Raw genomic sequence first — 17,573 nt, 5'->3', positions numbered from 1 at the left:
CTTCGCCTACCAGAAGAATGACGTCCCAACCCGAACCTCGGTGCGCAAGCCGCGGGGTGGGTGGACGCGCGGCCGCCCGAGGCGCCGCGACATCGCCGCCCTGGGAAGGGCACCCTGGGTGGAGGGCACGGCCGGGACGGGGAGGAGAGGGAGCGCCCGAACCTGGGGAGGCAGGTGNGACCGCCTCTCTTCGCCCAAGGAGTTGACGTTTTGCAGGACTCGCGCGACGTCCCGTCGCCGGCGCTCCCCGGGACCCCGCCGCCGGGAGGAGGGGGCGGAGGAGGGTGGAGACTGCGGGGCTTGGCCAAGGAAGGCGCACATCCTCGGGCGGGCGGCCGTGACGCGGCGGGGATTAACTTTGCATGAATAATGTGAGTGCGCTTGGAAAGGAGACCTTCTGNACCCCGGGTCCGGGAGAAGGTGCCCCTCGTGCTCCGGCCCCGCGCGACGGCAGTCGGGGAGCCCCGGCGTGGGCCGTGGCGGAGCGGGGTGTCTGGGGGCCCCTCCAGTCGCAGCGGCTCTGTTCCTCAAACCCCCAAGCCCAGCTGTTGACAGGCTCCTTGTGAAATGGAGTTTGGCATCCTTAGCGCCGAACCGAGTGGAAGTTTCCATGATGAGGAAGTTCTGTGACACGGGGGTTCGGAAAAGGTTGGCAGACACCGGGGGGCGGGGAGCGGGGAGGCGGTTTAAAGGGACTGTGGATTCCGCCCCCCCCCCTTCCCCCGTTTTTCTTCTGGTCCGGAACTCCGGGGTTTGGAAGGGAGAATAATCTTGAATGTTGGCGTGCGCCGTTGCCGGTGCCTGGCGACTTGGCTTCTCCCCGCCTCCTCGGGGACTCGGTGGCGATTTCGTCTCCCTCCTGGGTCGCGCGCTTCTTTGCCTTGCTCTTCTTTTGACGCAGCATCTTCCGCTGGGTCGCCTCGAGTTGATTCTGGTAACCGGGAGTTGTGCCAGCTGCGCTCTGTCCCCTCCTCCGGCCTCCAGCCCCCCTCGGAGGAGGACTAAATTGGGGGAGCTTACCTCCTTGCTCCCTGTAGATCGCGTCCTTCTTAGCTGCAGTTGTCATTTTGGAGGAGGATTTCCCAATGACCATTGTAGGATTATTATTAGTGCTAATTCTTAAGCCTTCTGATTTGTTGAAGGGGAGGGCGCATGGGGTGGTTTTTTTTTTTTTTAATTTATTAAAGGTTAAATGTATAATTGTCCCCAAATGGGACATTTTACAAAAAGAGTCTAGAAGCATAACAGTTCGTAAGCTGAGTCAAAGAAAAAGTGAACCTGAACAAACAAGTTTAATACTCTCCGCCCCCCTCCCGTCTCCACACACGTTCAGATTTTGTGAAGATTGAAACCTTGTGCCTAATCATCAGTAAATACATTGCAAACAGAGTCTTCCTTTTAATAGCCTGTTACTGGTCTTAGGTGCTAGATGCAGGTTTAAAGACCAGTTTTGAAGTTCAAAAATCAGGCATTCCTTGGATGGTGTATTTAATGTCAGAGCACAGCAATTTTTAGAATGGTAAATGCATTGGATCCTGTAGACCTGTTGAGCAATATCTTTACATTATTTGTCTCTGTTTTAGTTTACTCTGCTTATTTACATTGTAATAATATGTGGCCTGTGCTGGATTACAAAGTATTAAAAATTGCGTTTTAGTCAGAATATTCCATGATTCATTCTGAATATTCATCGTGACTGATCTGCTCTCTAATTCGCTTCTGCTTACCTTTCTTATTCCAAAACAAGTCAGGGACTAGGAAACATTAAAGAAAAAGGTGTTTTGACGAAAAGCGTTTTGAGCAGTGGATATTTTTAGGAGTTTTCATGGCAGTTGGTTAAGGGTTTTAATCAAGTCTGACAGAAATTCAATAGGAAGTGACTTTTTGAGGGTAATATATGGGAAGACATGGGTGAACAACCATTTATTATTTGTACATGTTAAATGGATACTATCAGAATCTTATTTTTGATGATTTCCAAAGTTTTTTATATATTGGAAGTGGGACCATCTGGTAGTAGATATGATTTGCTTTTCTTTTTTAGTGAGAGTAGGTGCTACTAAATATAGCCATTGAACTATTTTTTTAATGAAGCAATTCCTGTTGACATTATAATGCAAAGGCATAATTTTATTGACATTGGAATATTGTTTTACAGAGTAACTGACCTTATAATTTTTTAAATTCTCTATTCTCCCCTTTTAGATTCTTTATTCTGTCATAGTGATGAATTAAGACAACTGGCTTTTAATCTAGGCTCTTTGGGGGAAAAGGTAATTTCTCTAAAATTTCCTTAAGAGAAGAGAAAGTTGTGGATTCCTTTCCTTTCCGGGAATTTTTGAAATGGTTTGAAGCATGGTGTGGGGGGAAGCCACACGTGGGATGGCAGGTTTGCTTTTTGTTAGCTTGTTTTTTTTTTTTTTTTTTTTTTTTTAGCAAGGTCATCTTTTTGATAGAAATCCGAGTGGAGGTGATTTGTTTCTTTAGCTCCTCTTTGCCATTCTAGTGTAAGATTATGTGTCGCCTTCTTAAAAAGCCCTTCTGTGATCACTTAACTCATTCTTTCTTAGAGCCATCATACTGTTTTTAGTTTCTCCCACCCACCCCGCCGCCCCTTGATCTTATTTGCAATCTGAATTGTCATTTCATTTGGTACTTGTTGAATACCTGTCTAGAATGTAGAGTCCAGGAGGAAGAGTCTTGACTGCCTCAGTAACTCTTAGTTCTCTAGCATTTTAAACAACATGGCACACAGCAGGAGCTGGATAAATCTTGGCTAAATAAATCAGTGGTTGCACCCAAACATCGTCTTCCTAAAACTACCAGCTAAGCAGCCTGAGTGGGTACCAACTGGGTATGTCAAGACTTGTGCCCTTGCATATGTGTGTGCCTTGAATCTAAGGTTCAGTCTTTATCTCTCCCCCTACCCTTTTTGTGAGATGAAAGCTAGCCCCATTCTATTCTCTACAGTGACAATGCAGAGAGAGCTATTTCTGCAAGTTCTTCCTGGAGGCATTTGCCTTGAGTACGCGGAAATCCTCAGCAGTTTGTCTTAGCAGGTTACCTTGATTCCCTGAAGACACTGACCTTCAACTCTCTGGGTATCAGCAGAATCTTTATGAGTTCCAGAGGCATTGTCAGTGCGAAGAGTGAAATTCCAGGGAACCGACATCACTGGATGATCGCAGTGCCTTCTCACTCAGCAGGTCCTGGCAGTGCCTCTGGCCTTGGCAGGGCTAAGGAGACCAAGGGCGAGCTGTGGTATAGCTGGTCTACAAAAGTAGCAGTTGGGGAAGGGACAAACTGGGACTGTCAGGACACAATGGAAGATTGAAATAGCTCTTTGGGGTAGATTTGGAAATAACCTGGTGGTGACTCCTTGTTACAGGTTAAGTCATTTAACTCTCCCCTTTTACAGAACTCCTTTCCCACTTTCATAAACAGATTCTGAACCAGATGATTGTGGGACATACTGCCATTATCTGAGTTTTGAAGTGACCCAGGTGTGATACCCAAAGGCTCATCTCCAAATTAGCTATTCACAGAAACTCCTTTGACAATTAAGACAAAAAGGAAATGACAGTGGGTGGTTATGGTAATGTGTTTTTGTTTACAGAGTATGGACTTTCAGAAATGTGTCTGCAGAAATGCGTCATAAAAATCCTCCAAAATGATGAGACTTGTGAAATTGGTAGGGGAAGAAAGATCAACATTTTATACAGGAGTAAAGATAATTAAACTGAAATCCTAAGTGCTTACTGCTTTGGAGTATTTAATTGAGCTCTGATCTCAGTAGCCAAGTTAACAGGAAAAGGGGGGTCTGGAGGTAGTAGGTATGCATTCAAGTTGTAAAGATACCTCACATAACATCTATAGAGGGCTTACCATGGTGCCTGGTGCCTGGTACCTAGTATATACTTCCATGAAATAGCAAATCACATAATGGCCAGTACTTGAACTTCAATTCTACAGAACGTGAAGTAAAGTTCTTTATATGCTCATGTCTTTTATGAGAATCAAAAATGCAGAAGGCAAAATGATGAAAAGTAACCCAGTGGGAGTTTAGCTTTGGGAGCCTGAGCTACTGTGGTTCAGCCATGGAGTTTTGGCGATTGTCCCCAGTGCAAAAATAGAGCTCAGAAAACCTAGAGGAATGAATGGTTAACATGTTCTTTAGGCCGACTTTCTCAAATATCCAGTGTCTCAGCCAGGCTTTTGACTAGAGCAATCTGAGAGGACAGGACAGCCAGGTACTTGAAAATGACCCGATAGCCGTAAACCTTTGGAACAGGTGGTCTTGACACTGTGTGCTTTAGTCTGTAGAGCTCTTATCACCCTGCAGGGCCGTTTGGTTTTGGTGTCCATTTCTGTCTCCCCCTCTAACGTGTGATGAAGGGGTATGGGTTTATTCATGCTGGACTCCCCAGCGCCTAGCAAAGGCTTTGACACATGGACCCAAGGAAATACTGTTGGCAGACTGAATGGGAATAGAAAAAGGGGTGGTGCTTCTCTTTCTCTCCTGTTATTGGTATTGTCATCTTTTGTCTTAGTTTTCCCAGAGTGACAGCGTGCATGTATTAATACAAAAGGATTATGAAATGGTCTCTACTGTGATAGAACGGATATGCTCATTGGGCTCCCTCATATGGCCCCCTAGATGAAATAAAGTTATTTCTTTGATCCGAGGAGGCAATTGTTCTGTGGTTTCTGTAGCCTGTGTCTATGAGTGTATATTGCAGTGGGATTCAGCCAGGGTTCCTTTGGTATCTGAGTGCTGTGAGGCTGAATATATTTAGGCCAGTGAGTCTCTGATTGAGGATGTCCACTCTTCACCTTGATCTCCCAGCTTTGTTAATCAGTTTTGACGTNGGGGGTGGGGTGGGGGGGTGGTGGAGGAGAGGCAATATCCAAGCCACTGAGTCACAAGTACTGTATTTCCATATGCTTCCCTGGGCAATCTGGCCAGTTGACGGCTAGAGCAGGGCTCGGGTTGTTTGGTCCATACTGTCCTAATTTCAAGGAACTTTGGAGACTTTATGTGCTGGCAGGTCTTCTTGTGCAGTACTATTTTTATTGAGTGAGAAACTGAGCTCTGCTGTGAACTCAGGTATCTTTTCCAAATGGCAAGTTAGAGCCTGGAATGAGGACCCAGAAACCTTGACTGTGTCCTCAGAAGCTTATTGTAGCCTTTCCATCATGATAGATACTCTAACATATACGTATACATATCTGTGCATACAGCACATAATTATATATTATAATATGTAATGTGTATAGAACAGTATAACAGCACGTAAAATAACACACATGTACAGATGTGTGTGCTGAGTGAGCATAACATGTAACAGCTAGGAAAGGATTGATCTGAACTAAATTCCTCATTCAACTTCTCAGTTCCAAATGAGAGGCTTCATGGATCATGGTTTCTCTTCCGTGATTAAAATACACACACACACACACACACACACACACACACACACACACGAGGGTTTATTCAGAAATTCGTGAGTGATAAGCCGATTAAAGCAAAAGCTTGGACAAAAGAATGCAAATCGACAGCAGGTAGGTCTCGTTCTTAATTTGGGGAATACACTTTGGTGACTTGGCTGGAGATTCAGGAATGTTTGAGATGAGAAGAGTAGAGACGATAGTCATGGTTTTTAGTGGCATGATGCATGATTGTGACATTCAGGAACCCACGGAATATTCCGACTCTTGGGATGCGCGTTGTTCAGTGGTTCTCAAGATGACTCAGATATACTTTTCCCTTCTTTCGCCTCAGAGTCTCAAGAGAAAGACTGTTCTCTCAGATATCAACAATGCTTGTACAGAATAGGTGCTCAGAAAATAATGAGTGATGATAACGATCATGACGTTCCTGGGTTTGGGTCAGCTTTTTCAAATTTCTCTCCTGATGAGCATCAGTGTCTAGCAACTTGCATGTCACTCTGCCTCTGTGACAAGTGTGCCTCGTGTTCTTATATACAGTTAAAAAGGAGTGCTTGTCTCTGGCTCCAACTGTAACTTCCCATGCCCAGCTTCCAGATCATGGTGAGAAATGCCGCAGTCACACTGGTGTCCCAAGCTAAACACCCTGTCATCAACTTTTAGTCCTTCTCCATACTCCTGACTGTTTCGGCAGATCCTCATCGTATTTTACTGTTTACTTATTTAACTATTTACTTATGTTACTCTATGGTCAATTAGGTTTGGGAAATCCCAAATTTAACAATCTAACGCAAGAATTTTTGAGGGCCGATGTTTATGCTAGTGTGCATTGTGAATCTCCAAGGGGGAGAGCAGGTAACGACTTATTTGATCACCATTTTCTGTGTGTGTGTGTGTGTGTGTGTGTGTGTTGTGTGTGTAAAAACTCAAATGCTGAAAGTGCAGTGCAAGATGTAGTGAGGAACAGTTCATGGCACTACACTTAAAAAAAATTCATCTCATTTGTTTTAACCTCTAGCTATATTTTATAACAAGTGATGATTCCTAGGAGCAGTATCAATCCCACAGCAGACACTTGGTGTTTTTCACACACACAAAAAAAGTCTTATGAGTTTGTATTCAACACTGACTAATGTTGCCATTGTTGCAGTCTTTTGCAATGATCTAAAAATCATGCTAAATTGCTATTACTTTTAAAATATTATAGTCATAAAATGTATCTTTCCTTGACTTTATTTCTGAGATCTGGATGTATCAACTTATATAAGCCAGAGAATGGTTTATTTCTGCCGTGTGTGTTTTTGTTTACCTTTTCAAATGTCACCTAAGCTTCACTATAATTTCTGCTCCAATTCTAGCACCCAGATAGAGATCTAGAAGAATGTTTTTATATCTGAACTGTAGCTACAATAAGGGGAAGTATAATGTTGTATATTCTTGTATTATTTGTCCTTTAATTTAAAAAGAAAGGAACCAGGGAAACCTTATACTGAAAAATCTTTTTAAAAGCAATTGCAGTTATGGCCTAGGCAAATGATGAACATATCAATTTATCCTGTAGTCTAGTAGTTAGAAGGGGTTTTCAAAACATCTTGTCCCTCTGTGGCCTCTTTAAAAAAAGCCTTCTAGACATTTGACTTATTAATTTGATCTTTCCCTCTATAGCTTCATTAACACAAGGTATTGTTAAGGTGAAGGCATTCTCTAGAATGAACTCTACAAGCATTTATTTGGTGCTAATTAAGTATATATGTTTAGATTTATCTTTATTGAGGTTACCACAAAACCAAGACTTAAAATGAGTAAACTTATTTTTTTTTAAAGTAGGCTCCAGACCTGTTGTGGGGCTTGAACTCAAAACCCTAAGATTATGAGTCATGTGTTCTACTGACTAAGCCAGCCAGGAGCCCTGAGTAAACTTATTTTTTAGCCTGGAATCTGTCCATCCATTTATTCCTCCATCTTTCCATCTCTTCATTCATATCTCTATTCCACCTCCCACCATCCGTCCGTCCATTCATTACATACATGCATTGGACATCTGCCGGGTGCCAAGACTCCATGGTAGGTGCCAAGACACCACAGTGAACATTTAAAAATCCTTGCTGTAGACAGGCTCTGAGACTCCTGGGTGAATCTGCAGAAATCAATTTAGCCTCTCACAGTATTTCCCCACTTCAACTATTGGCATTTGGGGCCAGATAATTCTTTGCTGCCGAGCGCCACCCTGTGTATTATAGGATGTTTATCAGCATCACTGGCCCCTACCCACTACATACCAATAGTTCCCCCCACACTCCAGTTGCAGCAATCAAAAATGTCTCCGGATATTGCCAAATGTCTTGTGGGAGGCAACCTCATCGCTACTGCACACCACTGGTGTAGAGTTAAGAACAAGAGCTGTGGCATGGGAATGTATGGATTCATAGCCTAGTTTCACCTGGCTTTGTTGCATGTGCTCAGTGTCTTTATCAAATGGAATCATGTAGCATTTGACCCCACAGTTAAGTGTTCCTAAATATTAGGTATTGTAGTAACAGTAGAATTAATATGTAAACAGGCACTTACAATATTGATAAGTTGTATGATAGAGTAAGTACAATGTACAGTGGTAACCCAGAGTCAGGAGTGCAGTGAGTTCTAGGCAGTAAGAACACCATATACCAATGTATGAAGCGGGGTAAGAGTGTGAAACCTTTGGGAAATTGCATGGAGCCCAATCTGAGTGATATTCAAAGGACAATAAATGAAGCTGTTGGAACAGATTGGAGTCACATGGTAAAGACTTTTCTGCCACAGTAAGGAAAATACACTTTGTCTTAACAGCATGAAGAAACTAAAGAATGTTCAGCAAGTCAGATTTTTATTTTAGAAGAGTTCTTTGGGATAGATCTTGAGTGGGAGTGAGACTGGAAATGATGAGCCCAGTTAGAAACTCTCAGAATAATCCACTGAGAGATGATGGCTGCCGGAACCAAGACAGTTATATGTTGCCGCGATGCCTTTGGGAACAGATTTCACTTTCTCCAAGATGTGGCAAAATTTTTCTAAGTTAATTCCAATAATGAATATTTTTAGCAGGATGGCTTTACATTTGGGAGAATTTCAAGTTTAATTTGAAAGCAGATTACATGATAGATTCTCTTTAGAATGTTTTCAAATAAAGCTTAAAGACCATCTCACAGCCTATTCATAGATGAATATTACTCAAGGGTTTTTCTGCTATTGTATACATATGCCTACAGTTCCTAGTCAGAGAAAAACATACTTATGCACAACTACGTTGAATTATCATTGACATTGGTGTGTTGAGATTCATTATTGAGTATTAAGTGTTGATTTTCTGGCTGACAGGGATTTTATTTCTTTAATGATCAAAATTGAGATGGATGGAGAAGATGAATGAATGAGACATTATGGAAATAGCACCAAATTGAGAATAAAATTTTTTTGGATAAGTCTTTTGATTTATCTGAGCTTTAATTTCCATAGTCATAAAACAGCAAACTTATCTAGATAAATTAGATAATCTCAAATTATCCTTCGTGCAGAAGGTGGCCGGTATTTTCTATAATAGGCTATGTAGTATTTTGAGCTTTTTAAAGATGTACAATCTCCACTTAGACTACTCAACTCTTTTGCTAATGTGTGAAAGCAGCCATAGATAATATGTAAATAAATGATCATGGCTGTGTACCAGTAACTGTATTTACGGAAACAGGAGGTGGGTTATCATTTGCTAATCCCTGCTAGCCCAGCAGGAGTACAGTAGAAATATAACATGAGCCACATATGTAGTTTGAAATTTTAGAGTAGTCACATTATAAATAAGTAAAAAGCAACCAGTGAGTTCAATTTCAATAATAGATTTTATTGAAAATATATTCACCCAATATAGCCACAATATTATTAGCTTGTAATCACTATAAAAATGTTAATGAAATGTTTTACTTTTCACATTAAATCCTCAATATCTGGTATGTATTTTACACTTATGGCACATCTCAGCATTTGACTAGTCACATTTCAAGTGCTCAGTCGCCATTTGAAATTGGGCGATATGACTAAAGCCTTAGAAATGTGTGATTTCACCATATTCCATGCAGAAATAAATTATATGCATTATTTAAAGTGAGACACTTTCTTTTCCTTGCCACATATTTTGGTTAGGAAAACACTAGACTTTGAAATAAAGAATGCACAATGGCTAAAACACAGTTTATTTTTCACTCATGTGAAGTTGAAAACTGCTGTCCCTGTTTGATTGGTGGCTATGCTCTGTAGCTATTCAAAGGAGTCCCAAGTTCCTTTGGTCTTAGGCTCCTGCATCTTCCACTCATAGCTACCAAGATCCTGTCTTATTGCATCAGACCACAGGGAGGGAATGAGAGAGTAGAGAGGCATGCTGGCTGGAAAGTGACACAAAACCATTTTGCTCAAATTCCACTGGTGACAACAAATCATAAATCACAAATCACATGTCCCCACCTAAATGCAGTGGAATGGGAAACAGTCCCTATGGCAGCTTTCCAGAGATGACTCTATACTCAGGAAAGGAGAGGAAGAATTATTTGGTGGTCAGGGAGCTGTCTTTTCCATACTGTGCTACTCTTGTTTTTTAATTCTTATGTGACCCTCATCACATCACTGTCTTGCTACTTTTGGTGGCATTGGCAAGTGATGAAAACATCTTGACAGCCGTGAGGTAACCCATTTCTATTTTTTGGTGCAGTACCACTATCCTGTCTGACCTAATTCTCTTTCCTCACTTCCTTCTTATTCGACTGGGGTCATCTTTAATCTTGCTAGACCTGATTTTTCCTTTTAGTCTTTGACCATCATTTTTATTTCCTTAGTAGATCTACGTGGGTTATTGTATGCACAGAGTATTGGGAGTTTGCTGACCAAACCTGATATTACTGATTTTTCTTTTAGAGGAAACTAAAATTTAGAGTAGAGTGATCAGGGAGCCAAGGCGAGAGCTGATTCTTGTTGTGTTGACAGAGGTATTGAAGCCATTTTCCTAGTATCCTCTTACAGAACTTCAGACTGTTTAAATAAATGACTCATTACATAATATCTAGATGAAAAATACCAATTTTTCTAGTATTTATCCTAGTTATCATTTCTTACTATAGACAGAACTCTCTTTTTTTTAATCAAAAAGGGTGTTTGCTTGTTTTCTTCCCAAATTATAAATGTGCTTTATCAAATATTCAGTGTGTTCTATAGAAGTGCCTCCCATGAAGGAAATGTTAGAGGGGCATGAATAATAAAAGTGAGGTAAGTGAAAAGAACAAAGAAGCCTTTTCCTTCTAACTATGCATATTTTACCTTTCTGAAAACCTTGTTATTTAATAATTATTAAAATGGCGTATTTTAAGAAGTAAGGAAATGCAAAGCACACATACCTTTTGGATTATTGAGAAATAAGGCCAACCAGTGATAAGAAGTATCATGCTGAGAACCTGTAAAAGAAAAAAAATAATTGTATCCCTTTATATTAGCCTAAGTAAGATTGTCTTCGACTCCACAAGCCAATTTTTGTGAAATATTTTGCAAACCTTTTGAAAATTAAAGTTTGCAATATTAAAAAGTTAATCCTGATAAATTCCTCTCAGGTACAGAATCCAGCTGGTTAATTCTTGATATTCCATTGTAGGGAGGAAATAATTCTCTGAATAATCCCTAACTTGTTACTGGCCCGTCACTGGGGTCTCTGGGGCTCAGGGTAACTCACAGTGTGGGTGCCATGAATGTCTTATTTTAAAATCCTGTCATAAGGCTGGGAAGAGAGACAGCCACCCCCACCATTACCCTTCCTGGCTAAGTGTGTTTGCAGACAGAAAAGCTGGGGGCCCTGGGTCCTGGACCAGTTGAGAGCTGAGGCATTGGCAGGAGAGATCAGGATGTGGGGTGATGGACATCCATATAGGTGCTGAGTTAGATATCTGGTTTTGCCCTTTCCTAGCATATGGTCTGTCCTGCAAGTTACTTAATTGCTTTGAACTTCAGTCATCCATCTGTGCAATGGGAAGAATACTGGTGCTTACTTACATCACAGCATTGTAGAGGGGATTCTGTGATTATTAGCTGCTTAGCCAGTACATACATAGTGCCTGGTGAGCGCTCAAAACATAGAAAACAACTTTTGTTATCATTTTATTATTGCAGAGATAGTAAAATTGTCTTTAAGTAAACCTGCGCCCTGGAGATGGATTTTTCGTCCAAAAGACAAGAAATCAAAGAGAGAGAGACAGGAATTAACATCGGAATTTTCACAATCATTTTGCGTCATTAGTCATTCTTTATTTAGTTTTATGATGTGTTTATTGGTAATGGTCTTCTTTTTATAGATGACCTAGCATTTTTCAATCTCAGGAGATATGCTTTATGGCTAATTGTTGAGTTGAGTGAATCCTCGGGGTTTGAAGAAAATAAGAGCAGTAGATGTTCAGTTAACTGTCTGGGGCTCCGGCCTCTTGAACACACATTTTACTCTCCCACTTGTATTGAATATGATGCTTAAGCTGATTACCTCACTTCCTTTTGTTCATAGCAGGCACTCCCCTCTCTTATTCTAACACTTTCTTCTACTGTCCATATTCAAATTTCTTCACTTAAAATCCATAATATATTTTCCCCTGCTTCTGTTTTAACCCAGCTTCCCAATATCCTTCATTCAAGGATTTTCCAAAATCCTGCCCTCATTAATTAAAATTGAGATCCAAATTCTCTTCAGTCCTGCCCTGCTGAAACATGCCACTTCAATGACAATTTTTCTCACCCCTTTGTCCAAAGGTAATATTACATGGTTAGTCACTTACTATATATATTTCCTCACTGTGCAATGTCCAAATCTCGTATTGGTCAGTGAAATAGATATTTCTTTGCTAGATTTCAAGTTCCAAGAGGGCAGGGACTGGGTGTTTTACAATTTTAGTGGAGTCTAGAACGTAGGCCCAGAAAGTAGGTGCTGAGTAATGCTTTCCTGCTGTTTTGACCAACCACACTTAGGTTGTTTTCGTATAATCAGGATGAATCTAATTTTAAAATGAACAACCGTGTGTCCTCAGATGAACCGGAATATACACTTACAAGGCTCTGCTGTCCTGCATTATAAATAAGGCAATAGGTTGTCCGGCAGGGAAAAGCTCTGCTGTTCTTTTCCCTTAAAAAAATAAACAAAAAACAATAAACAAAAAACTATCCACGCATAAGAACTGAGACAGAAGAGCTTCTCATCTCTTCAACTAAGCTGACCAAAAATCAGGGGCCCCAAGGAGATATTCTCTGAAAAGATGAAACCCAGCAAAAACCTCCAATCCAATCCAAGAAGAGTGGCTTCTGGGGATTTGTAAACGGGAGGCTTACTGTAAATAGACCCTAAGCTGGGAGGCCTGATTCCTCAACTTGTGTAACAGCAAGGACTTCCTTCGGTGGAGGGTTCAAGGTTCTGCAGGGAAAACATTCAGAGACATGACCCTTGGGCATGTTGCTGCCGTGGCATCTTCCATAACACCTAGCGTTTTTGTGGACTTTTTCTGCTTGAGATCTTAGTGTCTCAGAATTCATAGAGGATACATGATTTAACATTGCCCTGAGGGACTTCACAATTCATTTTCCTTCTTTGTGTAGCAGGGTTTTGAAATAACTGTTTCATTTTTGCTATATTGTGGTCATAAATCCCCACCGGTGATTCATTAAAGTTTCATGTGAACCAGAGCAGTGGTTGCTCTTCATCTTTGCCTCCTCCCAGCACTGGATTGAGACCCCCTTCTCGGAGTGGACTGTTGTTGCTGAGTTGAGTTCTTGCAGGAGTTTGACTTTAGGGGCATTTGAAAGGAATAGGGATTATGCTTGCATTTCCTGCCATCCTTAAGCAAAAGATGTGGTTTTGCTGCTTCTTTCAGTGGTAGAGCAAGGAATGTGCCTGGAGTTGTGTTTCTGGTGGTCTCAGAGAAGTGGGACCAGAGCCCACAGCTCTGATTCTTTGCTCGGGACCTTAAGGATGGAAAAATCGGTCCCTCTAAAACAGAAGACTCAGAGAGCTCTTATATCAAAGTAACCTGAGGATCAAGTGTCTGCCAGCCCAATATTCCTTCAAAACACTTGCCGTAGGACTTCTGTCCCCAAAAGCAGGCCCTAAGATGAAAATTCAAGTGCAAGTTATTTTAGGGGGAAGATCAAGAAAACACCCACAGGAGATGGTAAGTCAGCCAGGGCAGAGAAAGCAGCCAATAAGGTGGTGTTATCAAACCAGTTACCTCTGTGGGCCCCCGAAGCTTAGTCACAGGGTGAACTCTGGGAGACAGTGTGGAATGTTTGTCTCATAGTTGTCCCACCCAAGATGCAAGCTAGAGTGTATTAATTCATCAAAACCTATCAGACGTTAGTTGAAGACTGCCTCCAGAGGCGATCGATTCCCTGGTAATTCAGAACTGCCACTTGGATAGCCAAGATCACGCCTCCGGGCAAAGGAATGCAGTTTTTGGCAGTCAGAAGACAAGCTGGTGGGCCCTGAAGTGGTGCCCATTGGTATGGGGTCAGGGCGGCAGCGGCCTCTACGACATTTGAGCTTTTTTCATCACTGCATATTACCAGGCAGGGCAGCCTATGTCCCCATTTCTACCCAAGGATTGCTGGTCTCCTTTCGACTTCTGCTTGGTTCTCGAGAGCTGCGTGCAAACTGCCTTTAGCTGAAACAGTGGAGCAGACATCACGGGCAGTAGGTCCAGGATTGACTAGAGAAGGTTCCACTGAAACAGGAGGCATAGCCAGATTTCCCACCCTTTTGTTCAGCCCCATCGTCTCTTTCCCATGCCGTCTTCATTCTCTCTAAGGCCTTTTCTCTTCACCTGAGTTAGCCCAGGGGTCCCAGTGAGTACATTCTCTCTCTTGATAGTTTTCTGTTCCTGTCTGTACCATGCCATTTCCCCCCCACCCCCCACCGCCCCAGCCCTCCCAGAGCAGGATTTCTGCATACTACTGACATTTTGGGGGCAGATAATTCTTTGTTTTGGGGAGCTGCCCTGTGCATGGTAGAATGTTTAGCAGCATCCCTGACCTCTACTCACTTGATGCCATTAGCACTCCGCTCTCGAGTTGTGACCATCAAAAATGTCTCCGGACATTGCTAGTTGTCCCCCTTGAAAACCACTTTCTTAGACCTTAGTTCCAAATCTTAATCCCTCTCTTCCCCAAGGTCCTCATCAATTATAGATACCTATTTATGATGATCCTAGTCATAAAGGGAGGGGTTGGGAGAGACCCATTCTCAAATCTGGGAAATGTGAACATTTTTCCCAGTTGACTCTGATGCACCTCCTGCTCCATCTCCCCATGCCCTACTCTAACTAGGAATCAAGAATCACTGTCCTAGGGGCACCTGAGGGCTCAGTCCGTCAAGTGTCCAACTCTTAATTTTGGCTCAGGTCATGATCCAAGTGTTATGGGATCAAGCCCTGTGTCGGGCTCCACACTGAGTGTGGAGCCTGCTTAAGATTCTCTCTCTCCCCTTGCCAATCTCCCTGGCTTTTGTGCTTTCTCTCTAAAAATAAAAATTAAAAAAAAAAAATAGAATCATTTCCCTGGTCTGTCTCTCTCTTTTTTCTCCCTTTCTTTCTCTTCTGCCCACTTGCAATTTGGAAGATGCCACTTTTCATTTCCACTGCCTTTTTAAAGGCTCCTGCTTAATTCAATAAAGAAAAGAATAATGGCAAATCAGTGACTAAAGTATATAGTAAGATGTAATATATTATTTTAAAAATTATGTCCATTCGTTCATTCTTTTAGCAAACAATTATCTGGCACCACATAGGTGTCAGGTACATAGTTGGGAACAATAGTGAGCAACACTGATCGCTTCAGATAGATACACAAAGTGATAACCCAAAAGGCAGCCTCATCAAAACGAGTATGTTTATTTTATCAACACATCTATACTCTAAAATTCTGGAAGCTGGAAGTACAGAAAACCAGTATTGTACCAGTTGCAGCTACTGGCTCAGTGTTTCCTAATTTGGGAAGTCTAACTATGTGGTTCAGAATTATGACATGACGCCCTGAACTATAGGATTTATGTCTGTCCCATTCAGAAGTATTTTATGAGCACACTGCACCTGGACAAGCGGGTTTCACAGTTTAACAGATTCCTGAAGTGAAATGTTAATAAGTCTTTCACGCTTTGGTTTGCCAGAATCTCTTCTGCTTTTCCTGCTTTACCTCATCCAACAGTTGTCCACATTTTTAGGCACTCCCTTCCTTAAAAAGGGCTTCCAAGCAATTCAACACAGGGTTGCACTGTCCCAGCCTCTTTGGCTGGGTGTTGGTTATGGAGAAAGGAGAGGATTATGGAGGCTCTGATGTCACTGGAAGATCCACAGCAGGACGTCTTGCTTGGCTGTATTGAGTGTGCTGTGTGCAGCCTGTGGAAAGGCTCGGGGCGCCCTCAGCACCTCAGCTGTAAGGGGGTGGTGTGTGCTCTGCAGTTCCTCTCAGTGCCCCAGACTGACTTCTGCTCCCTCAGTTCTGGAAGGGCCAGACCAGCCATCCCCCATCCCCCGTCTGCACCACCTCCAGCTGGTTATACCTGCAGCTGCTTGGCTCCGCCCCAAACCTGCCAAACCAGAATCTGCATTTCAACAAGATCACCCAGGAGGTTCCCCGGGCACTTTGGAGTTGGAGACTAGCCTTTGTTCCATCTACCTTCCACTTCTCATTAAGTAAAATTGTGCAGAATCCAAAGGTAGAAGAGTTAATGGGGTAGCCCTGGTGTGTATGGATTAAGCCCATTATACCTGATTTATTGTTTTTGAAACTTGGTTATCAGCACATTAGTGGGCCTTGAATCAACCTAATGAGTCACAGTCAACAAAGATTTTAAGTCAAGACTAGAGTAGAAAGCATTAGAGTATATCACATGTTTTTGAAACACTGGTTTCATTAAAAAATGCAAATATGGGGCGCCCGGGTGGCTTAGTCGGTTAAGCGTCCGACTTTCGCTCAGGTCATGACCTCGCGGTTCGTGGGTTCGAGCCCCGCGTCGGGCTCTGTGCTGACTGCCAGCTCAGAGCCTGGAGCCTGTTTCAAAGTCTGTCACTCCCTCTCTCTCTGACCCTCCCCTGCTAATGCTGTCTCTCTCTCTCCTAGAAATAAATAAAATATTTAAAAAAAAAAATGCAAATATGCACACACAGAGACACACTTTGATTATGTATGCCCTCGGTCATGATTACAAAATGGAATTCTGGCTGGGGTTACAGTTTAAAAAAAAGTATCCTGAAAACCGCTGTTATAAAGAATGAATATGACTCTTTATATATATTGATTAGTGGGTTTTTTTTAAGGTTTTTAAGGTTTCATTTATTAATTTGAAGGAGGGGCATGAATGTGCCTGGCACCCACACAAGCAAGTGAGGGAGGGCCAGGGAGAGAGAGAGAGAGAGAGAGAGAGAGAGAGAGAGAAAGAGAGAAAATCCCAAACAGGCTCAGAGCTGTGAGCCAGCACAGAGCCTGACTCGGGTCTCAGTCTCATGAACCTTGAGATCATGACCTGAGCCAAAATCAAGGATCAGATGCTTAATTTACTGAGCCCCCTAGGCACCCCTGTTGATCTGTGTTTAAAAAAAAAAAAAGTTTGAAAAATTTGCCCCTTTTCTCTCATCTACGGTTATGAGATTATATTCTCTCATTCAGATTCCTGAACAAGTAAAATGTTTACATAGCATTTATGTATGTTAAAACTTTCTGAACTGCAAGTTAATGACAGAATTTTAATTTTTTACTCAATTTCAGAAAACAGTGCTCTATCAGAGAATATCTCAAAATCTTGAAAAAGACACCTTTAGATAAAGCTCATTTTAAGTCAAGAAAATACACTGTAGGCTGAAGAAATCACATAGGTTCACTTGAAGGGAATAAGAATTTGGAACCCAGGAGAAATACTCCAGGTTGTGGGAGATCCAGGGTACTCCAAAGGTAGTGGTGCACCTTTAAGGGATAATATCTTCAGAAGCATCAATAGTACAAGCCCACAAAAGCATTATTTGGAAGTTTAATCATTTGCATTTCTTCAACATTCATTTAGTTTTGTGGATTAAAAAAAATTGCTTTGAGTTTATTTA

At 42.0% G+C, this 17,573-nt stretch overlaps 1 protein-coding gene across 1 annotated transcript in view; it reads left to right on the top strand.

Annotated features, from left to right (window-relative positions):
• Nucleotides 1-293: 293 nt before the first annotated feature.
• The window catches only part of THRB (thyroid hormone receptor beta), a 393,077-nt gene continuing 375,797 nt past the window's right edge, over nucleotides 294-17,573 (top strand). Inside the window, exon 1 of the mRNA XM_077760723.1 lies at nucleotides 294-371. The gene's annotated coding sequence lies outside the window, so the exon portion shown is untranslated. The remainder of the gene's footprint in view (nucleotides 372-17,573) is intronic.

The sequence above is a fragment of the Crocuta crocuta genome, unplaced genomic scaffold (assembly GCF_008692635.1).
Source record: "Crocuta crocuta isolate KB4526 unplaced genomic scaffold, BGI_CrCroc_1.0 scaffold253, whole genome shotgun sequence".
Lineage (NCBI taxonomy): Eukaryota > Metazoa > Chordata > Mammalia > Carnivora > Hyaenidae > Crocuta > Crocuta crocuta.
The sequence above is the reverse complement of the archived record's forward strand: the minus strand, read 5'-3'. Positions and strand labels throughout refer to the sequence as shown.